The sequence below is a fragment of the Heliangelus exortis genome, chromosome 1 (genome assembly GCF_036169615.1).
Source record: "Heliangelus exortis chromosome 1, bHelExo1.hap1, whole genome shotgun sequence".
Taxonomy (NCBI): domain Eukaryota; kingdom Metazoa; phylum Chordata; class Aves; order Apodiformes; family Trochilidae; genus Heliangelus; species Heliangelus exortis.
This window is the reverse complement of record NC_092422.1, coordinates 130,197,423-130,221,575: the sequence shown is the minus strand read 5'-3', so window position 1 is coordinate 130,221,575 and position 24,153 is coordinate 130,197,423. Positions and strand designations below refer to the sequence as shown.

At 40.1% G+C, this 24,153-nt stretch overlaps 1 protein-coding gene and 1 long non-coding RNA gene across 3 annotated transcripts in view; one reads left to right on the top strand and one right to left on the bottom strand.

The window, feature by feature from the left end:
- The window catches only part of LOC139796766 (uncharacterized), a 48,847-nt gene extending 41,758 nt beyond the window's left edge, over nt 1-7,089 (bottom strand). Inside the window, exon 1 of the long non-coding RNA XR_011726146.1 lies at nt 6,781-7,089. This is a non-coding gene — a long non-coding RNA (uncharacterized lncRNA). The remainder of the gene's footprint in view (nt 1-6,780) is intronic.
- Nucleotides 7,090-7,255: 166 nt separating this feature from the next.
- Nucleotides 7,256-24,153, top strand: part of SYT1 (synaptotagmin 1) — a 338,121-nt gene continuing 321,223 nt past the window's right edge. The window contains exon 1 of one of the 2 annotated variants that reach the window (XM_071766359.1): nt 7,256-7,649. The gene's annotated coding sequence lies outside the window, so the exon portion shown is untranslated. The remainder of the gene's footprint in view (nt 7,650-24,153) is intronic. The other variant, XM_071766352.1, reaches the window with a different exon arrangement.

The window sequence follows — 24,153 nt, the reverse complement described above, 5'->3', positions numbered from 1 at the left end:
GAATCTATTGCTATTGTGATTCCTGTAATCTATTACAGCTCAGCCTGAAGAGTAGAGTGTCACAGTAACCATGGCATTAGACTGTAAACTTGCAGCTAAACTGTAAATAACTTCAGCAAATAATATAATAACATAATTTTTTTTTACTGAAAAAAGACTGTCAAATTTTAAGTTTGCTTTTTTTTAATTTTTTTTTTTAAAATTCTATTTAAATTAGAGTACAAGAAAAAGCAAACTAATATGAATCTTTTCTAAAAAGTCAAATGTGGACATTTTTATGAACCCCATAAGATAAAAATGGAGCAACCAATTTCCTTAAAAAAAATATAATCAATTTGGTCAGACGTAAATCTTAATAACTCTCAGAGGGAAAGGCAAACTGAAGAGTTAGTTGATAAAATACCTTAGCATTGAACAGGCCATTTTAAATGTAGGAGGAATGACTGTTGCTCTAGGAAATCCCCAAGTTACTCTGCAGATACCTTTGTATTTATGAAGGAATAATGATAGCACCTGCCTGTGATTAGGGTGGGAAAACTGGGGGTCATAAGATTCCAGAAGAAGGAAGAACAAAAAGGCAAGGAGTCCACACTAAATCTTGGAATAACTACCTAGGAAATCTCAGAATAACTATCCAGGATCTCATCTTTAGAAAGAACATTTTAATCTAAAGTTCCAACATCAAAAGCCATACAAAATCAAAATTTCTTTGAAAATCCACACTTAGGGACAAGAAGATACAGTCCAAAACCGTTAAACTAATTGGTATCAAACACTTCTGAACTTCTCCCTAGGATCAAATTACTGAGCTTAAGCTAGCAAGCTCTTAAGTCTTGATTTCAGAGTGGGCAAGGATGAGCTTCTAGTGATCAGAATCTTTATACTTTATTATCTCCATCCTAAATTGCTTTTCAGACTTTTTTTTTTTTTTTCTTTTCTTTTTTTTTTTTTTTTTTTTTTTTCCTTCTATCCATTAGATAACATTCTGGACTCAGTACTTGTGTTCACATAAAAAAAAACCTAAAACAAACCAATGACTTGGTGAGTTTTCTATTCCTCAGAAGGGAGCAGTCTATAACTGTACTTCTTTATCAGTCATACTTCTGACTGCAGACTACCTCCATCCCTAGAAGGACCAATCTTGGTCCCTGCAGAAACAGATCTAATGTCAAGGCTGAAGAGGACAACTGTGATTGTCCAGATTATTTCTCACATAGAATTAGTAACGTTATCACAAAATATATTCTCAGATGAACTGGAAGGGCAGAGGAGGGAGGTAAGAGGACTAGCAACTAAAGAGGTCAAAAGCAAAAAAAAAACCATGAATGTGAAAGGTATTCTCATTCACAGATTTATTAGCACTGGGAAAGATGATCTTGAACCAGACTAAGTAAGAACTACTAAGTAAAAAAGAAACTGTCCCTAGAGTGCAATTGGAGTCTCTCTTCCCTTTAAACTTCTTATTTAAATTCAGGACTTGAATTAAAATTATGAATTGCTACGTTAACATCTTTAGGTGTTTAGGATAGCTTGATTTATAGAACATAGTAGAAACTCTGCTTTTAAGACAGCAAGTCTTACTACAGATTTATACCCTTGTAACTGTGAGGAAAATTATGCTCACTGTGTAAGATTTTTTTTTCTTTGCCTAAGTTTTTTAGAAACAAGGAGGGCCTTTTTTACATTAGGATACTGTAATGATTAAAAATTCAGTTTTGACTTGGATAAATATCTATCAAGGTTTGCAGAAGAGACATTACCATTGACCTTATCATCTTAACAACACTGTTGCAGTCAGGAAGCTCTATTGCCTTCTTATATAATTTGAAGACTATGGCCTATGCTACAGAAAAAGCAACATGGAAAAGAAAAAAGTCTTTTAGTTTGTCAACAAAGCGGTGCTGCAGACAGACAGAACTGCCAGAGGTAACTAGTTTACCATACTGCATACTGGCTAAAACATAGCTGTGAAGAAATACAAATTAAAAGTTTTTTCCTCCTAATTATATTGATATATAATTTCCAGTTCATTTAGCCATGTGTTCTGCATGCTTTGAAGCCCAAGAATAGTCTAAACATCAGAACTGCACTGTCATTGCATTTCTGTAGAGCACTAAATAAATTTTGAACACAGGACAGAAAATATTATGAAATGGTGACTACTATAAAAAAAAAAAAAAGAAAATCCTGAGACTTCTGTGGTTGAGGATTTTAAATATAAATATTAAGGTAATTCCACTGTACCACTGATTGTATTGACAACGTAAGCTAAATGAAAACAAACTCCCATGAGAATTTATCAGTATTATTGTGAGTATTATTGATACTCAAAAGAATTTTCTGAAATTTAAAATTCATTAACCAGTTTTTTTACCTTAGTCATTCTATCCATTTCTTCATCACAAAGATGGTTCTTGGCCTGCTCTGCACAGTTGGATGCTAGAACTTGCTGTGCTTCATGGTTGAGCTGGCTTCCTGGGAGCTCCTTGTTGTATGTCTGCTGCATGATGAAGGTTTTGTGGAGTTCTCAAATTAGAGAAAGGCAATTCAGGAAGCCTGAAGCCTGTAGGTTTTCCCTACATTTCAGTGATACCTCATAATATAAATACTATTTACCTTCACTCCACTCTCAGGTTGGTGTAAATATAACCATATTTTGCACTTAGCAGGCAATTCATTTGAGTCTCAACAAATGGGTTTATCCCTACTTTGTTCTGAAGGCAAAGGATTCTCTTACCCACAACGCAACAATGATGCATGTCCCTTTGAAAAGACCTCGTTCAAATCTCAACCCTCTCCTCAGAGGTAACACTGACTGCCACTACACAGACAAAATTAGCTTAGAAATCCCACTTCCCAGTCTTTTTATTACACAGCCATTCATATGGCTCGTATGCCACCTGTGGTTAGAAATTTTACATGGGGGAAACCTTATGGTCCACCACCCTAAAGACTGAAGGCTGACAGTATCTGGGCACTCTGGAAGCTAATGGTTCAGTAGTTTGTTACATGAAATAGTACATTCTGCCTGCAAAGAAAACTAGGGCTCGGCCCAGTTTGTCCTACCCACATTGAAAACACCCTTTTTCTTTAGTACCATGCTGAGCACCACTTGGGTGAAAACTGGTGTTCAAAGACAGGAGGATTAAGGATACAGAGTTGACAACCCAAAAGAGAATCTCTGAAGTAGGGGCACCATCTACAGGGGAACAGGCTGATACTGACTCAGATCTGTCCTTGTGTTACACAGCTGACGTATGTGCAAAACACATGCAGGTTGGTTTGACAACACTTGAATGGTCCCTTGTAAAGGAGGATATTAATTTTCTTTTTCATTTACGCTGCCACGGTGTCCAGAAGCCCTGGGCACAGAGCAGGAGCTGTCAGCTGCTATGCAAATGCAGATTAAAATAGACCATCCCTGCCTAAACAACTCAGAAGCAGAAGCAGATGTGTACAGATCAAACACAAGGAAACAATTAAATCAAATGACACTGTATGAAAAACATCATTCAGCAGACTACATTCAATTTTACCCTTTTACTGTCAGCTAGAATTAAAAATAAAACAAAACCCCAATGTTTGTTCTGCCTCTATCCAACTCACAGTCCTACATATTGCTCAAAAAATCATCTTGGAAGTCTTACTTCATATGATGCTTTTGTTAGTTGTGTGCACCTAAATATTTACTCCAGTGTATATTAATTTTACTGAAAATTATTCTCACATTTGGGACTTAGCTTTCTCACTTTGCTTTCATGTTCTCCTGATGCAGATTTGGCTTTCTGGCTAGGAATGTACCTTCTAAATACAACAGCATCACCTAGTATTATGGAAGTGTCACTAAAACCAAGGGTGAGACAACAGGGCACTAAAATGGGATTCCAAGTTTTTCATTTTCAGATCTACATACCAGCACATGGATTCCTAGCCAACTGTGAAAAAAACCAATCAAGAGCAAGCATTTAATTTGCTAAAAGAAGTTTCAGAAATGTGTGCTTGAACTCACACAATTGGAACTTCATTTGAAAAGCTGTCCCATTTCCCTAATCAAAATTCCTGTGTCTTCAGGCACACAATCTATCTCAAAATGAAAACTTCGAGGATAGAAAAGACCAAAACAAAGGAAAAAGAGAAGTAAAATAACATTCAATAAAGAGCAAAGTAAAAGCATCCTTCCCTTGAAAATGGGTACTTCTTATCTTCTGCAATGCAAGGCCAGTGAATAATTTCATTGTAACATGCACCGTTCCATCCCTGTTAGTTTACAGTTCTAATTTCTGCGAGGTAAGTAAATTAACACGTTACCAGTATCATTTACTCATTCACCTGCTGCTTATTTGCCCTCATGGCTTCCAGTCTTGCACATCTAATTGTGGCAGTTGTGATACTTTGTCACTCAAAGGCTGAAGTAAAAGGAAAAACAACAAACAAAAAAATAAAAATAGTGGCTTGGGAACAAAGCCAGAGCTCTGATTTTATTTCTGTTCAGCAACTGTCACTCTAATATCTGCTCTTTACATGCTCTAACACTTGCCAGGGCAGGCCTGAGAATATTTTGCTTTCATTGGCTTTGGCCCAGGTTTTTTCCTCCTTTATGAAGCAAGCAGGAATATTTTGCTTTCAAAACCTAGTTTTTATGGCTCATATTGATTTCTAATCTTTAAGTTTTCATCCTGAAGTCATTGTAAACATTAAGTAAAACATTAAAATGGCAAAGCATCGTTTCCTGTATCTCTGGCTCAGTCAAAGTCAAAATTAAAAATAGGGGATATGAAAGATATAACAGTCCACCTCTTCGTTTGTACTAAAAGGTTCCTGATGGAAATTCTGAATGGTAGACACTATTTAAAATCCTCTTTTGATATATTAATGTACATTAAAAAGCAAAACAAACAAACCCACGACAAAATAGGTCTTGGGTTTAGAACATAATTTCTTCTGGCTCTGCATGTTTCTTCTTTTTTTCTCATGATTGAATACCTTCTTCATCCCTTAACACATTTTTTTAAGAACATAACAATATTACTAATATGTACAGTGATCTGTGTTGCATGAGGTTAGTGGCTAGCATTTGGCTAGCACACCAAGCAGGCATCCCTCACATCTTCCTTTTGTTTAATAACCACTATGCCTGGATAGTAAATACCTATTTCCTTGTGGATTCAGTAGCAAAACAAAACTTGCTAACAGGACTGAAGACCACTTCAGTATGTACGAATAAGGCATGTGCCTGAGAGGAGTTAAGGAAATATTTGTGCTTGATGGAATGCAAGTTTTGCAGCAATTTGTCCATTGCAAATTACCAAGTTCAGAAAACATTTGCTGAAATCTCTCCTGACACCCCTCCCGCCCCCCTACCACACCTGCCCTCTTATTTCTTTGTTTATTTTTTGATCTAGCAGAATTATCATGTGTGGAATACCACATCCAGAAAAGAGAAAGTGATGATGTACTCTTCAGGGCTACTGCTAGATAGCATTTCTGCTCCTTACTGTACACTAGCAGCGGGCCATTGAACTTGAAAGATGTTCCTTGTCTTTGTTCAAATACTAAGACAGGGTATGATGTGTCATGCCTTGTGAGTGCCAGACTCCTGCAGAATTCTAGCTGTGTGGCTGTTAGGAACACAGCATCAAGTCCACATGATTAGTAGCACTGAAATTTGTGGGTTTTTAACTGACGATGTAAAATGATCCTACAGAAAGCAGTCCTTGATATCTAGTGTATTGGGAGACAGAAAACAGACACATTTTAAAATCACCCAGGGTAATCTGGGCACAGGTGACCACATCTGCATATGCAGTTTAAATTGTGGTGGCTCCTCCTTTGCATAGCTCAGCTAGAGCTGGTATTTGCTTTCCCTTTCCCTCTCGTGACCTAAGGTAGCTGTACAAGAAAACAGCAACCAAAAAACCCTCAGAACACATGTCCAGCACTGTCCAGATCAAAAAAGGTTTATTTGAACTGAACTGGAAAAGGGCTGTGATTTTTAAAGGCAAAACCCACCCCAAAAGCATAGGTGGTGAATGGCAGCACAATGACATGTTGTTGAAGGCATAGTAAGTCACTTCTGGGAAGTGCCTGGGAGATTCCTGACTTTCTCAGTTACCTGCTAACAGGTACTGGTGCCTGAGGAGCTCCTTGCTGACATTTTCTATTTACCATAGTAAATTATAATATGGTAACTTTCACTCTTTGTACTAAGTGAAACCAGCTAAATAAGTGGTTGTGGGATGTGTCAATACTTAAGTTTTCTTAGAAGATCTGTCATTCACCAGCATCCTGTATTACTCTGCAACTAGTCTGGGCTAGAACCTGTGTGTTTTGGTACCCTGCAATGAACTGAAGGTGACATGAAACTTACGTAAATACCTCAATATTATTTTTACAATTTTGCAGATAAAACTGTTTCCCTCCTGTGCCTTTAAGGGTATAGGTGCAACAATAATATATGCTGAGGAACAAAGAACTTTAGTCCGTTGTGATTTTAAAAGCTAAACGTACATCCGAATCTATTTCCATTTCCCTCTGGAACCTGCACAGCTTTTTATGTTATATTAAACATTAGACAAATAGGGTAGATCTAATTAAAAGTTGAAGAAATGTGCTTCCCTTAATTGGATTTGTTACAGTTACATTTTGCAGACCAATGTTAATCAAAGCTCCAGTTCAGAGTGGATGGATCAAGGGAATTAAGTTAACCCTCGCATGTCCTTAACTGAACACGCCACACGGGCTGCTCTTTCCTAAGCCACAGACGCCTCAAACACGACTCACCGCTCAGTCGCGACTGCCCCGGTCGGGCTGCCCCTGGTCCCGCCGCACCGGGAGGGCCGTGCACCGCAGGCTTATTAAAACACCGAGTACCCGGTGGGGTCGCAGCAGCGCCCGGCGGGGGTCGCCGCCTCCGCTTCCCGCCGCGCCACCGCCCTGAGGGCTCGGGGCCAGCGCCGCGCCCTGCCCGCGGCACCCGACGCCTGGTGCGCCCGAGGCACGACGCCTCGTGCCGCCCAGCACCGGCATCGGATCAGCGGTGCCAGCCCCGTCCGCCATGCTTGGGGATGCCCTCCTTAGCTTCATCCTCCTCCACACCCCCTCGTCTTCTCCCGCCCGCCGCGGCCCGACCCGGCCCAGTCCGGCCCCGCCCGACGGGGCGGACGGGGACCGCGCGGCAGCGGGATGGGCGCGGCCGGCGCGGCGGCTCCACCCATGCTGCGAGGCAGCTGATTGGCTGTCGGCGCCCGTCTCCCCGCCCCTCAGCCAATGAGCGCTGCGGGCCGGGGGTGATGGGCTGCCTCTCGCGGGAGGGAATCCTGGAGACGCTGCAGTGTGGCGGCGCTCCCGGCGCCGCGCAGCCCCCGGTGCCGGCTCCGCCCGCCTTCCCTCGTCTTGCTTTGCCCTGCCCGCCGGCGGACGCTGCTGAAACTTAACGCCCGGCGCTCCGCCGAGCCCGCCGAGCGCAGGGGGCCGGGGCAGCCGTGCCTGCCTCCCTCCCTGCCTGCCTGCCTGCCTGCCGTGCGCGGGGGCGGTCCGCCGCGCACCCCGCCGTGAACCGCAGCCTCGCCCCGGGAGGGGCCCGGGCGCGCGTGTTGCCGTTGCGGGGAGAGGCTGAAGGACGAGTTGGCTGCGCCCGCCCCGGTTGCCAGGTAAGGGCAGCGCCCCGGGGCCGCCCGCCGCCGCCGCTGCCGCGCCCAAGCGGCGTCGCCCGGGGTGTAGGTGTGAGCTCTGCGGGCGGGGGGGGGCGCCAGTCCGCTGCGTGGGCGGGGGGAGCACTGGCACCGGGGGCGGCAGCTCCGCTCTCAGCTGCCGGAGTGCGGGGGCCCGCCCCGGGGCGCTCCCGGTGGGTGGGTGGTGAGGGGGGGGGGGACGGCTCAGACAAAGGGGGCACCCCCCGCGGCTCAGACAAAAGGGGCACCCCCCGCCGCCGTCGTCACTCTGCTTTACCGTCACCCCCCTTCCCTCCCTCCCCACCCTCCATCCCCCTTGCCCCCCTCCCTCCAGCCCCGGCTGCGGGAGCGGGGCGCATCCCCTCGCCAGAGCTCCATCTATTCCTCCGTCTCTTCCCGGTGCTGCCCGGAGCCGGTGCCGAGGCGGCCGCTGGGCCAACTTGTTTCTCTGGGGTTTCACCTGGCTGCTGCTGATGCTGCTGCCGTCGTCGCCGCGGTGCCCCCGCCCTCAGCGGGGCGATCTCTCCCGGTGAGGGTCCGGGGGTGGCACCGCCGCTGCTGAGCCTCCTCCGGCACCGGCTCTCCGGCGCAGACCGCTCCGACTGCCCCCAGGGCAGCATCCACTCGTGTATCAATTTACAAAAAGCCTTTCCTCCATTACTTAGGCTGTCAAGATAATGCGTTTTCTTCCCATACACTTTCATTTTGTGTCCTCGGACGTTATTTCCGTCATCTTATTTCATGCTGCTTGCCTTGCGTTGATTTCGGGTATCTTATGGTCTGGTTCGTATGGATAAAAGACCAGCGCTCTATTTAAAAGTTATTTTCTCTTATCAAACTCTACTATGTAGAGTAGAAAGTGACAAAGAATGTTAGTATTTCTTTTGTTTCCAGTCTTCTGAAATAAAGATATCAAATGACTAGCGGCTTCTGGTAGTCAGTATAGTAAGTAAATTAAATGTAGTCACGGGAATGAGCCTTTATGGCACTTTCAACAATCTGTTATTCAATCATCTCTCATACAAGCTGCCTTTTGCTATTATTCATCAGACCCAGCTGAGTGATTTCTGTCAGATGGGAAGTGGTAGAGAGAAATCTCTAGGTAAATGTAACTGAAAAGCTTTCCAAGCAGAGTCCTAAATGAACACAGAAAAGCACTTGGCCGCAATTTCTGTACAGATGTCAGCATCCAAATAAATAATTTCTTTTGATTGTCTGTGGGATGTTGAGTCTCATTTTCCTTTTTTTATAGCCATTTGCGGGTGACGAAAAAGGAGCTCTGTGTTTATTACCTTGTAAACTCTATGCAAAAAGCTGTAGTGGAATAGCATTTCACTGTGTCGGAAATAATATTTTCTGCACAAACGTCAGTAGTTTTTGATACACATCCATGTTGTAGACCCCGAGTAGACTATTTATTAATCAGCATTGGCTACGTTGATCCTTTGAGAGGCTACGCAGTGTGCCAATCCGTGTTGCGTGTTAATCTGTTATGTGCTGTTTAAACTGCTTTATTGTTGGAAAGAGTTACTTCATCCTAAGAAAGAGAGGATGATAGTTGTAGACCCAAGGGGAGATGCCTGTCCCTGGTGGACTGACGTCTAGAGTTACAGATGAGCAATTGTTTTAGGAGTGACCCTGAAAATGGGAGGGGGGGGGGGGAACAGCTTTTTCGGGTGCAAGGACAAGTAGGCAGTGAACTAATTTGCTTTGTGAGGATGTGAAGTGGCATCTCCTGCCATGCTTAAATAAACCTATTCTGGGAAAGTGCAAAGAGATTGCACATGTGTCTAGAACAGGATTTTCTTGTCTGCCTTGGAAGCAAACAATCTGATTTTATGTCTTAAGAGTCAAATTTGTATCCCTTTTTTCTTCCAGGAGTTTTGAAATTGTAGTTCTATTAGTAATGTCTGAGAGGAATATGCTTTTACGTGGTCTATTAATTGGCTTGTGGTATAGTTGCTCAAAATTTGCATCCATGCAATTCATAAATTGAAAACTACATAGGTTTAAAACATAATCTAGGCAGCTTGAGTGAGAAGAGATAATTTAAGAAAGAACCACAGGGCAGAAGATAATGACATACTGTAGGAAATAATTATACTCCTGCACTTGCAAAAGCATGAAATGTTCCAGAGTAGCCATTTCATACAAGCCTGATTTTCCTTCACATTAAGAGTGGCAGTGAACCTTATTAATGTTTGATGCGAAAGATGCTAAATCCATTTTAAGGATTGATACTGGAATTTAAATAGGTAGCTCACACACTAATAGTGCAACTCTAACACTCTCAATGAATGTGAAAAATAATAATTTACCATGTACGCCATAGTAATGCATGTGGGATATAGCCAAGTGAGAAGCCTTTTAAAACCATAGATAAAAAAGTGTTTGATTTAACAATTTGAAGTGTTCTCTTACCATAATCATAACTTAAATCAGATAAAAAGCCCAGAAGATGTTAAGTGTCAGCTACTGTGGTAGTTGAGAAGGTGTGAGATAAGGGAAGGTTCTGTTTGTCAGAAGCCTAGGAAGAAAAAATCTATACTCTTCTAGCTAGCATAGAGAGACTGGAAACACAAAATCAATTTTTATGGTCTTTCAGTAGGGTCAGCTATAAAAAGTAAAAGAAGGAGTAGCTTAGGTCTTGGCAGAAGTTTTTAAACCACTCAGCTGTACAGAACTCAGTTAATTGATGTTTCATCACATGAAAATTAAGACCTCATTTAGTATATTGCAGTCTTGTCCATTCAGCAGTCTGATTACAATTTAAAAAATACTTGTGTGTGACTGTCTATGGTCTTATGTTTATAAACACATTTAAACAAAGAAATAAATGATAGCTGGGAACTGTGTTCCAAATAAAGAGTTCACGCAACCTTATATTACCTGCTGGGGAAGAGAGAAAGTTTGCAATACAATTGAAAAGGACAGGAAAATATTTCTGCGTATCCAGAAGAAAAGCATGGAAAAATCATTGTGCATGAATACCAGGATCTCCTTCCCTCTGCTGGTGATGCCCATATAAATATGCAATTTCACAAAGAGAGATACTTCATATTTTGATTGACTTTCTCTTTGGTTCTCTTTGATTTGTTTGTAATGTTACTTCCTATCTAGGAAGAAGCTTAATCAGAAATACACAAGGAGAGCTTGTTAGCCAACTACTAATTTGTTTACTACTGACATTTGCTAAAGATACACGAGGTTAAAATAAAAGCATTTGCCAGATTGAATAAACAAAGCATTATGATAACACATATTTTAAGGACTGTTATATAGAAATGTTAGAGACTTTTCTCTTTTTTAATGCACCCCAGTAAGAGAAGGATTAGGAAATGCTGCCTATACTATTGTGTCTTTTATAGAAATACCAGATACGGAAGCAGAATGCATTAGGGGGGAGACAACAGAGAAGGGCTCTTTATGATTTTATCTGGTGAGAGGATAAGAGGAGGCTACAGGCAGTCTCTTTCAGGGACTGTGCGGAGTAGCTGAGTGAATTTATACAGCAGTATATGGAAAAAAGTCTAATTTAAATTAAAAAAAAAACAAACACAAACCACAAACATTGTTTTTCTGAGGCATGTAATGACCAAAAGCTAGATAGGTTTGTTTTGGTTTGTTTGTTTGTTTTCCCCAGTGATTTAACAAGTAACACTTCATGAATCTTCTGTTTACTATAAATGCTTATGAGAGAGTAGATTATTTTTAACCTGTTTTCTTACCACTCCTAGTCTGGAGGTATTTCCCCAGAACAGCAGCCACTAAGCTGAATCTAGAAAGTCTCCTGTGCGTTGGAGCTATATTATGAGCTATAGATATTATATGGTTCTTCTAAATGGAAGATGATACCGATTTTGATGTTTCACCAGAAATTATCCAAACAAAATACTTTGAATCAACTCTGAAATATTAAATTAATATAACAATTCAGGAATATAAAGTTTTATTTCAGAGTTGTTAAAAGCAGTGTGTTTACTTTAATAATGATATCTTTTAGTTTACTTGATGTTATTTCAGTATTTATGCTAGTAGTCAAATATGCTGTAGTAATTTTAATAATGTAAACATGGTTGTAGTGACTAAGTAGTATAGTGCCTCAAATACAGGAGGATACCTTCCCTAAAGCTGCCTAGTGATGATTTTAAAAAGTTGACCAAAAAAACCCCCAAAACATTAACAAGTTCTGTTTTGTCTCCTTATCCTAAGGGTATTGTTTTTTTTAACGTGTGATTGAAAATCAGTGCAGCAGCTGCAAGATGGGAAAACTGGTAGCTGTTAACCCAGCTTGGCTCTGAGACATAAGATTGCTGCAAACTCCCTCATCTCCATGTGTTTGAATCATCATGGAGGTCTGGCAGGTGAAAATAATTGCAGTGCTTTTGTGGAAGACGCTGTGGAAATCCTTGACAAATGGTTGATTTGATTCAGGGCTTTGCCTCTAATAGTGCAACTTTTTCTAGAAAATATGTACACAGTTACTGACAAGTGGATATGAGACCTAACTCTTATTTGGAACACTTAATGACCACTTTTAATATGTAGTTTTAATTAATTCTTTAATTTCTTCTTTCCAAAGCTATGGAGACTATTTCTTTATAACCATGGATTTTCTATTTGATTTCTATGATAAAATCTTAGAGCTGGGAGGAATTCTTAGAAGTGACGATTACAATTGGAATGTGGGGTGGTTTGGTTATTTTTTCGTTTGGTTATTTATTTGTTTGGTTTTCCTTTTTTTTTTTTTTTTTTCTTTTTTTAAAGGATAAGTATGGTAGCTGAAGAAAAACCAGTTTGTGCTGTTGGTTTGACAGAAGGCACAATCTGTTGGTGAACAGTTGAGGGTTAAAGATTGCTACTCTAATAAATCTCAATCAAAATAGTTTTGAAACTGATAAAAAATGACTGTTTCTATTGTTCAAATTATAAGTTTTGCATTTTGACTTCAGTGAGGCATTTCATTTAGCTTAGGGTGATGTTCTGATTGTAAGAAATAGCACCTTAGAAGGGCACTATTGTCCATGTGAACAGATGATTTATTTTTTGTAATTAATACTTTGAGGAAGAGAATGAGTATAGGGAATTGCCATCTTCATTATTCCGATTTAATTCATTAGCTTTGACAATGATCTGGAATAAAGTAAAAACTCCATATTAATAAGAATATTTCTGGGCTTTTTTCTTGTTTTTTGAAGGGGGGGTTGGGTGTTTTTTTTTGTTTTGTTTTTTGTTTGTTGTTCCTTTTTGGTGGCAACTTTAAGGAAAAAAAATCAGGAGAAGTGCTATTATAGGCTGATTTGACTTGGTTTCTCATCCTACTATATCTGAGGAGGTGTATTGACAAAGTGAACTGTAATACTTCCACCTACTTCCAGTAAAAAACCCCAGTAATTTCCACTCTGAAGAGTGAGTCTGAGAAAAGACTTGGGGGATTATATCCAGGGAACATACTCTGCCATTATTTTAAAGAACAGTTGTATGCAGCTGTAAGCACAGAAGCATAGAGTAGGAAAGGTGCTTCAGCAAGGCTGCTGGTTGGCCAGAATTAGTTTAGAGAAGGGATCCAGGAGTTGTGTCACTTGAGAGGGACCAAATTTACTTCTTAATGAGGCTCTGCAAAGCTTACCATTCTCTTTGGAAAGCCAAGAACTTCTCTGATTGCTATGCAGTGAAAATAGTGGTATTAAATAGTGCTCTGTTTCATGAAAGTTCACACAGCAGCCTGGTGGAGTGTGCAAGCCACAAGAGCTCAGAGTGGAAATAAGGTATGGATTTTCTTGTCTATCAGGGTAGCAAGTGAAAGGGCCAGCTTACTGAGGAGATGACACCTTTCCACTTCAAGTCTCTCCAATCATATTTCCTTTCCTTTTAACCAGACTAGGTACAAGCTCTAGTTTTCATCTACAAATTGCTGGATTTGTGATTTGTGTTAATCCATGTGAACAGAGTAGATCATCAGCTGTCCTTATGGCCTTAAAATCACCAACCCATTGAACTTGGTGCAATTAAATCTCACCGAGTCTCTTGGATTAAGCTATATTTTTTGTAAAAGGTGTTGTTACATGTTATTCTTGTAATGTGAAGGGGTTCCATCTGAACTTCTCTTAAGCTGCCCTTGTATGTTGTAATCCTATTTTTGTCTAACCTTACTGACAAGCAATTTCTGCTTACTTATCTAACTGATAATCTTTGAGACCTGATTTAAAGTCCTTTGAAACTGGTAACTGTTCCTTCCATTTATTTTGTCCCTCTGTTGTGTCTTAAAAGCATAAATTGTGCTTAGTAAGAGGAATTATCTTTAAAAAAGAGTGCCTGTTACCCTTTCAGAAGTGGGAAGACCAATATGATGTGTCACATCAGGCTGTATAAATGGGCCTTCATTACTTTGCAGACACCCATCAGCCAGGTGCTCCCCAAAGGACTGTTCTGCCAAAACCCTTCTGGAGCTGCAGGTGGGCAGTCACTGTGCCTGGCATCTGAACCAGTGAACCCTGTTGTACAGATGCTTTGCACCAAGATAAACTTGCCTTGGTGAGACTCTTCCCTGTGTGTCAAGTGAGTGTGTCAAGCCACGGTTGGCTCCATTGGTGCTGTCAGTAACAAAGGGTTTCTCTTAGGAGAGGGAGGTAGCTCTACTAAAATGGCAAGTGAGTTCTCTCTGAGAGCATCCTCCCCCCGAATTTGCACAGATGGGTCCTTGAGTTGTCCAGGTAATGGTGGAAGACAAACTAATTTTTGGCTGAGGGTTGAATTACAGGCTTTCTGATATTAAAGCTCACTGCTTTTCTAACATCCCAAGTGTTTAACTGGAGATGTATTAGTTAAACTGTTGCGTTTGATAACTATCTCAGACATAAGTGTTTCCTCAGGAAAAGTCTTCCAGTAGATACCTTTTTATCTTTTCCATAGTTTTCATCACAGTTATTTTTCATAGACTAATAACAAGGGGTTATCTTGTATTTGCTCTTAAGATTCAGCTTTCTTACTTCAAGCTTTGTTTGCTTACTCAGCTGCTACTTAAAACAGAGAAACACCAGGCAGTATCTGTGTGACCTTGACAAAGGTTGGTTTCTTCTTCATGATATACTGTAGCTCTGTGTAACTTTTGCTGCTCTTATCTTGTGTATTTTTTTTATTTTTGTAAATCCTAAATAATAGGATTGAAAGGTTGCTTTCCATATTAATTTGTGTTACATTTAGTGTTCTTTTTGCTTGCTGAGAAAATGCTGAAAGTAAAAACTTCAAGAAAAAATCATCTGGGACAAAGCCACCTGAAGTCATGTGCTGTAGTTCTTTCTTGGATTTGTCATTTTCAAAATATATGTCTACTTTTAATAATAACTGGGACCTACTTTAATATTTGATATGCAAATATTTGCTTTATAAATTGTACACTTGCTAATAATTGTGAGCTGTTTACTCCAGAATAATTTATTCCTTATAAATATTGATAGATGTTCTGTGTTGCTACAGGTGAGCAAGGTATAAAACTTGTTATGAAAATAATTATTTATTTCACCAGAATAATAATGGTAATAAATATTTCATCTCCATAAAATCAGTGCAGCAAGAACTCAGAATTGTGAACTGGTCACTGTTTAACCATGTAGTATCAATTGGCTTCTAAAGCAACAAACAGCCAGATGTGCATTAAAGGTGATGAACCAGACTACTGCATGCACAGTAGAAGCTGTCTACACAGTTATTGAAGGCTTCAAAAGTATCCCTAAAGCCTAAACGTTTTTCTGCTTTTCCACCCAGCTCACGTATGTCTGTATCTATCAGTGGGATTATGAAATGTATGTATTGTATATAGGTTAAAGGAAAAACACTTGGCACAATTTCAGTGGAACTCGTGAATATTACTCTCATAGTTTTTAGATTTTCTTTTTGTTTTGGGTGGTTTTTTTCAGTATTAACATGAAAATGGGAACATTTAGTTTTCTTTAGGTTGAATTTTGGCTCTGCTTTTCAATTACTTGTATAACAACTTACAAGTTCAATGGCATTAACTGATTTCACAGGATAAAGCCACATTGTTTGCTGGAAGGGCAAAAATCACCTGGCAACCCTTAATATGTAGTGTTACTGCCTTCTCAGTTATGTGACTTTTCTTGTGATGAAGAGAAGTAATCTCTTCTGAAGAGCTAAGACCCCAACCTCTTAGCGTAGTTTGCAGTGTAGTCTTTAGATGTTTTAAGTAAGGGAATGTGTGAATTTCAAAGGATGAACACAAGGGTGGACAGAAAGCCATAGATAGATGTGTTGAATACTAAGTCTAGTGGAAGACATGTTTAGATTGTTAGTGAACAAGTTTTTCAAGGGTTGGTTTTTGGTTTTTTTTTCCTTCATTAGGCCAAATTCTGGCTATTTTGTGGGTGTTTTGGGGATAAATGTATTTATTTTTTATATAGCTTTGCAGTTAGGCTGAGAAGGCGATGTAAGCACTTGTCCTTGAACTGTGAAAATACTAGTTCAGCCTGTCCTACTTACATTCACAGTGCTGGTAAGATACTTAAAGGTAGCTGCTTCAATCAGACTTAGAGATAATTGTGGTGAATGGATTCAAAGTACATGATTTGGGAGATGCATTTTAAGTAAAGTAGAACTCATGCCGTATTGCTTATATAAAAAAAAAAAAAAAGTACTGAAACTTTCACACCCTTTAAGACCATAAGCAAGTATACAGATTGTGATTAGTCATGTTTGTTTTAGATTAAATCTACTGCCTGTTCTTTGGTATATGAGTCTTCTGTATGTATGTGAACCTTTTAGTAGGACTGTGAGGAGCTGAACGATTAGGGGTGAAATCTGTAAGTGGAGGAGCTGTATGTTGTTCAGTGGTGGTCAACAACTATACATGTTGGTGCTGATATAAAGATACAAAGGTGTCCTACATAATTCTTGCAGAAGAAAGATGGAACCAATGCCAGCTCTTTGGTTGCAGTCAGTCAGCACCATGAATGTCTCCATAGGGGCCCCTTGCAAATGGGGATACACTGGAAAAAAATTGAATAGCTGTCAGTTGCAACAGTAGCAAATACTACTTTGTTTGTTGGTTGGTTTTGTTGTTTGTTTGGTTTATTTTCTCCTAGATAAGGTGCAGAGAGCTACCCTGAAATGGAGGCATGCAGAAATTTTGTTTCCTGTTACAAAGCAACTCCTTCAAGCTGTGTTGCTTTTTTTCATGGGACTTGGCCTAATACTGTACATTCAATTCTGGCTTGCTTACACCAGAATTCTTGGTAATGTATTTCTCAGTAAATCATGTTTTGTTTTATTTGATGATAGAATTGCACCCCAGAAACTGAGATTAAAAAAAAATTCCCCTTCAAAGCGTTCATGGGTGAATTGGAAGGCAAGATGTCATTTATTGTCACTGTCACCTAGACTAGCTAGTGGGGCTTTCAAACCTTTGCTGGTTTTGTAGGCTGCTTGCTTGCCTGGGCACATGGGAAAAATGAAAACCAGTGTTTTATGGGCATACATCCTGGTGTGTAGTAGGCGAGGGTTTTTTGGATAATTTTTTTTTTTTTTAATGTAATAAAGGAAAAGACCCGGGGGATGGCTCACCTCTCTGCACCCTCTGTTAACATAGCAGTTTCCAGGTGTGGGTTGTAACCAGTGACAAGTGTTTCATCAAGAGCTGGCCCATGTTTGTGAGAAGCACTGTTTGCTCTGCAGTCTTTTTAGAGAAGGGCCTGACACATCTTGTAATGTGTTTGTATTGTGCTGAACATAATAGGACCCAGATCTTTGGGGATATGGACTGTTGTGCAAAACAAATAATAATTAATCCAAGTGTTGAAAAAGTGCTATTATTTTAGGCCTCTAGAGATCAACAAACAATTCGTTGCTGTAACCATATCAACCTTCTCCTTCAAAGGGATTTTAACTATGTCATGGAAAATTTTGTACTTGAGAATGTCAATGCTTGTCTGCTAGGCACTCTGTTTAGGTATATTTTACTGGTCATCAAGGCTGTACTTGGACACTCAATTTGGAGCTCTAATTAGTAACTGTACTGAGTTACTCTTTACAACCTCTTTACCTTCATCCTGGTATAACTTATGAGTTGATCAGTTTTATATAGAAAAAAAGTTTGTTATTTCCCAGTGATCTGCTTTGCCACTTTTCAGTTGAAAACTGGGTAAACTCTTTGGCTTGCTGCTGAGGAAAAGCTATTTTATGCGTAAAGCCATGCTCATAACTGGGATTTGAATTATTTGCAGGTGGGATTGTACAAAGGGTCTGGATTGTAGCCTTATGTGGCCAGGAGGGAATTTATCTGACATAAAGGAGATAAGTATTAGTGGAACTGGAATTAGTTTAATAGACGAGTGATTTCATGCCAGAAACCAATTTCTAAAGGTTTCTATTAAAGAGGAATTAGCAGAGTTCTGCTACATCAGCTTCCTCAGTGTAGGAGCCAGTTTATCTGTCTATAGGTTGATATAATTATTGGAGATTTAGGCTCCCCTTTTCACTGAGAAGCTGATAAAGGAGACTGTTCTAGTCCTACTCTGATACATGATAGCATAAATGGGTGAAACAAATTGAAAGCCAAAACCGTAATAGTCCAGGTAGCCTGTCTTGAAGTCAGACCTGAAGATTTCAGGTAAAGATTTTAGGATTAGGTTTTTGCAAGGTGTACAAGTCTGTACACATCAGAAGGTAATTTATATTATGTAGGAGCCAATCAAAGCAGTGTCCTATTGATGTGGTGAAACATAAATCCTGTATGACAGATGGGGGTCAATGGCAGAGGAAGATTAAGGATGGAATTAATCTCATTTAACTTTAAATACCCTCAGAAGGTGATTCATATGACCTACCTTAGGCATCTGTCTTGGTGTGAGATGGACTGCTCTCTGTTCCTTTCCAGTGACTGAAAAAGAAAGTCTGGGATCACTCGATGAGGCTCCATCAGTTAATGTTTAGACACCTAACTTTGGTTATTTGAACCCCAAGTGATGTGCCTAAGGCCAGTGGCAAGGCTGAAAACTGAACCCATCTTTCTGAATCCAATTTAATAGTACTAATGCCTTTTTTTTTCTTTTTTTTTTTTTTTTTTTTTCTTTTTTATAATGAAGAGGAGGAGATTTAGATATGTTGTGGCTGCTTAAAATGGCTGTTAGCAGTTGCAAACAAAAAAAAAAAGAGTTGATCCAAAGGAAGGTGGTGGTGTATTTGGAAGTACCAAATTAAAATCCAGCTCAAATTATTTATTTTACTGTAATTAGTATTACTATATTTGATACAAGGGAATATGTCAGCCTTAGTAGTGCAGTAACTTTCTGCAAGACACTAGGTTTAAAAAGAATACTTGGTGATACATGTTTTGCTATGTAGAGCAGCAGATTTGTCTGTCTGCAGAATCTGTACAGTGCTGTCAGAAAATGATAAACTTTATTTTTGGAAGTAGAGTTCTTAATAGTAATGAAAACTCGACTGTTGGCTCCACAGAAAGATGGACATGTTGGTCAGTAAAATTGTAAATAAGGTTCAGTATATTGATGGTGACAGTATTTTATTCGTGGTTATGGGGATTTCATGGGTCTTGTCCTGTCTATGCTGATGAAAGTGGGCTTGCAAGAAAGGAGATGCCTCATGTTACTGGCAATCACAACAGTTAGAGAAAATTTTTTTGAAACCTGAACACTAAAGCTGCTGTTGGCTTCACTGGGGATTGGAACTTGCCCAAAGTGTGCAGGGACCCAAGTAGGTTTGCACAAATGTTATGGAAATAATCACACTTGGTAAAGTGCAGGAAGGCTTGTTGTGTTGTTGTATTGCCTGTACTCTGCTCAGGAAAGCTCTGGGAGGAGAGAAGCAGCAGCTCAGGTGTTGATGATGTGTGTTTTGCCCTCTGAACTGCAGGGAGTTGGCATCCAGAAGCAGCATGGCTCTTTGAGAGTTAACTTGATTCTTCCTTGCTTGTATTGCTGCACATACTTATCCCTCTTTTCTACCTTAATGTACTTTTAGGTTGTAGCTTTGGCATGGTTTGTGACTGAGATGAAATAATGTTTTTTGAGTTACAGTGCAGAATCTGTTTGAATAGCTTTGTGTAAATTATGCATAGAATTCTGCTCATGTGATGCTGGTAATATGGGACCCTTCTTCAATGCGTGGCATCACATCTCTAGGTGGGAATATGCTGTGATGTTTAAAGCTTGAGAGTAAAAATACTTTTTTTCTTCAATGAAATGCTGTGGGGAAAAAAGGCAGGGGGAAAATTCTGCTGTATTAAGGTAAGCCAGAGCCTGGTAATGCAAAGAATAAAATAGGGTATATATTTTAAGCTTATGCAATTTCTTTCTCTAAAAATTGGGAATTGGCTATTTTTTTTCACAGTACTGTGTATAATAGTAGAATGGTCTAGAAAGAAAAATCCGGTAAAAATAATAAAAAATAAATCAGAGCAAAATTGTTGTTTTGTTGACATCTTTGGTCATGAGGATTTCTAACTCCTTTCTATCTTCATTTGAGTTAGCAGCTAAACATGATGTTTTTATAGCTAAATGAACCTTTATAAGCTAGACATCAACTTTATATAAATGCAGAACAGTACATCTAAAATCTGTCATGCTGTCAGATTAAAACTGTTTTCTCTACAAATATGGAAATTGTCACTTATCTGCATTCCCTCCCTGCCCTACTTTCCCCCTCATATGTTTATATTCGTTCATGTGAAAGAGGCCAATTATGCTTCAGCCATTGTATAAATAATGCAGAAGTTGTCAGAAGCAGAGGAAAATTTGTTAGAAAATTGAGGGAGTGAAATAAGGAAATAAAATCTTTTAATGAGGGCTGTGGTCTCTTTGCACATCACTTCATGTTAAGAAAAAAAAGGTATTAAAAAAACCCCAAACCCAACAAAACTTTCAACAGTTAATTCTTCGTCTGAGGACTGGCTTTAATAATAAAATCCCAGTTTAAGCTTCCATCAGAGTATTGTGCTCTGAAATATTTTCCTGCTTATCTTTTCCCCAGGATATCCTGGGAGGAAGCACTGGGTCTTTCCCCCTGGCCAGAGATAGGAGCTGAGCAGTGCCTAAGCTGGAGGGATGCCCTGGGACCACCTCAAGACTTGGTAGGGAGCATGCATGTCTTCCCCCTGGCTTAGTGGAAAATATTTGGAATATACAGTGCAATCTGGAGTCAGGCTACCTTGAAAGTAAATTAATTAGGCTCATTACAGGTGGAGTCCCAATCTTCAGAGCAGCTGGGGTTGTCTCTGGGATGCTCCTGCTGGTTGATCCTGGGACACAGGCTGACTTGGAGTTGGCCAAGCTAAAGAGCACCTTATTAGTGTGGCTTATTGATGGCCATCTCTTTTGGGAGGTGCTCAAAATGTGATCCTAGATGATGTACAGAATTTGTTTAACTCCTTGTCTCCTTCTTCCAATAGTTGTTTCTCTTGGGTATTATTCTGAAAGACAGAAGGAGGATGCTTGCAGCCTCAAATTTCATGTCAACAACCACTCCAAGGGTCTCACTGACCTTATAGCAACCTTAAGTGGTTACTCTGTACTTCTGCTGGGGATGAGGTGCCTTCAACCAGGGTATCAACAGCAGATAAATGTTGTGCTATCCCTTGCCTCTCAAGTGATTCTCTTTTCCAATAGTGACTTTCTTCATGTAGTTCTAAAAAGGATACTTAGGGGTGATAAGGAAAAGCCTGCACCTTTGAGGTTTTAAACAGGAGCAATAAGGAGATAAGTGAGTAGCTCCTGTTTTCTTGATCAGGGAGCTGAAATTTTCCTTGTTATCTTTACTCTTTCATGATTGAGCTGTTTGTTTCCAGATGGCTCCTGTTCATGTGAGGACTGGGACACACACAGCCCAATCTGTTCAGCTTCAGGCCTCTCATCAAACAGCCCAACCTGCTGGGCATACTGGCCCATTCCAATCACTTTGGCAGCCTATTCTGTAAGCAATTGCTCTGGTACCTTCTTTTCCAGATAAAAAGGTTTTGAAGTAGCATCCTTTTGTCTGAGGAAGAGATTTAGGGGTTCAGAAACTGAAATGTTTGCAACCACCTCTCACCTTTCTCATGAAACTGAGTAGTTTTACCTACAGCTGGGTTAAGATTTGAGTTGACCAGTTACTTTTCCCTCACTTTTCCTCCCTTACACATTCCCTTTGCCACCAGACTTTTTTAAAAACTGTGAGGGGAGACAGATGAGAAATGTGGTTAAACAGAGGTATCAGCAATAAGCTCTGGTTAGAAGGCATATAGCACAATATAGTGGAAAGACAGAAGAGGTTTCCTGTATATATTAATAAAACCCCAACTCTTAATACAATAGAAAAAGTAATTAGGTATCACCCTATTGACCCTATGTTTATTGCTGATTCAATGGGTTAATGAATTGTTCTTCAGTGATTCACAGAGTATCAGGGGCTGGAAGGGACCTCTGAAGATCACGGAGTTCAACACCCCTGCCAGAGGAGCAGGACCAAAACTAGGGCAGATCACTCAGAAATGCATCCAGATGAGTCTTCAAAGTCTCCAAAGAAGGAGACTCCACAACCTCTCTGGGGAGCCTGTTCTAGGGCTCTTTAACCCTTACAGTAAAGAAATTCTTCCTTGTATTGAGGTGGAACTTCCTGTTCTCTGTCTTGAATCCTTTGCCCCTTGTCCTGTCACAGGACACAAGTGAGAAGAGGTTGTCCCTTTCTTTGTGATGCCCTCATATATTTATACATATTAATTAGATCCCCTCTCAGTCTTCTGTCCAAACTGAAAATCCCCAGGTCTCTCAGCCTTTCTTCATAAGGCAGGTGTTCCTTAATCATCCTCGTAGCCCTCTCTTGTGTTCTCTCAAGTAAATTCCTGTCCCTCTTGAACTGGGAGCCCAGTACTGGATGCAATACTCTAGGTGAGGTCTCACTATGGCAGAGGAGATGGAGGGGGGAACACACTCTTCTTAAGGCACCCCAGGGTTGGCTGTGCCTTCTTGGCCACAAAGGCACATTGCTGTCCCATGGATAACTTGCTGTACACCGGGACTCCAAGGTCCTTTTCCATGGGGCTGCTCTCTAGCTGATTGCCCCTCAGCTGTACTGCTTTTGTTACTCCTTTCCACATCCAGGACTCTGCACTTGTTCTTGCTGAACCTCATTAGGTTCCCCTTGGCCCAGCTCTCCAGTCTGTCTCCTCTTGCTGTCACACAGCCATGACAGAAGTTGCACCTAAGTCCAGCTTTGAGAATTCCTGTTGTATTCTCCCAGGAAAACGTGGTGGTGTTTGGGTAAGCCCTAAAGTTCCTATGGTAAAGCACTCATCCCTACACAGGTGCTCTGTACAGGTCAGCCTCTGATGTTAGTGATCTGTACAAGTGTAGTCCTATTAAAAAAAAAAAGAAAGTAACAACCTAGCCCCCCCTCCCCTCCAAAAAAACCAAACCCAAAACAATAAAAGCACACAAAGAAACAAACAAAAAAAACCCAGAAGACCCAACCAAAAAATTTCCGAAAATAGAATCATGAGGTTCTGCTATCAAATGACTATTGTGTGTAGACTTAGTTTTGCTGGGAGACCTTGGGAAACCTTTCAGCACACCAGATTATTTTTTGCGAGAGAAACAAAGCATATCTGAGCTGATGATCACTTACTTCAAACAGCACTTTACTGATGTGTTTGCTTGTAAAGGTATACCAGAAAGGTTAAGAGAATTGTATAAAATTTTCATATAGCTTCTGAAAAAGGCATAACTATTTTTTTTCTCCAAATAACACTTCTAAACTGTCGTAAACATTTACAGTTTCAGAGATATTGTTTTAGTCTAAGCAATGCCATTGAACCTTAGTACTTTTTATTATGGTTTATCGCAAAGGGGTGGTCTTCTGCAACATTAATTATCTGTTCATTGTTTCAAGATTTTGTCTCAAGATGCTTGTGTGTTAAATTTTCTGAAGTTTGTTTCGTACTGTGTAACATGTTTAAAAAAAACCAACTGTGTAAATTCAGATTGATATTGCATCAAATAGCTGCTGAAGGCAGTACAAGACCTATGTAGAATGCATTAGCGTTAGTCACATGATACAAACACTTGAGAATGCCAATTGTTTTGGGTTTTTTTTGTTTTCTGTTTTTTTTCCCCAGACCCTTTTATATTGAATACTAGTAAAATAAAGCATTTAGGATTAAGTTTCTGTTGCTTAAGCAGCTTTAGTTTCTATTCCAACAGCAGAAAGCCGGTCAGTACTGAAATCGCTGAACACTTTAGACATACCGGTCTTTGTCAAAATGTGTAGTCATTTTTAATTCTGCCTATTATAAAAAAAGAAAATAATCCTCTAAATTGTTCTTGTTCATATGTGTGATGAACAACATTGTAACACAAGAGTTCACTAAAACTTCACCATTTCAGTTATGTAAGTAATTTGGCCTTAAGATTACTATCCTTATGTGTGCAGCAGAATGTCTGTAATACTTTCTGTTGACAACAACAGAAGCTCAGTGTACTAA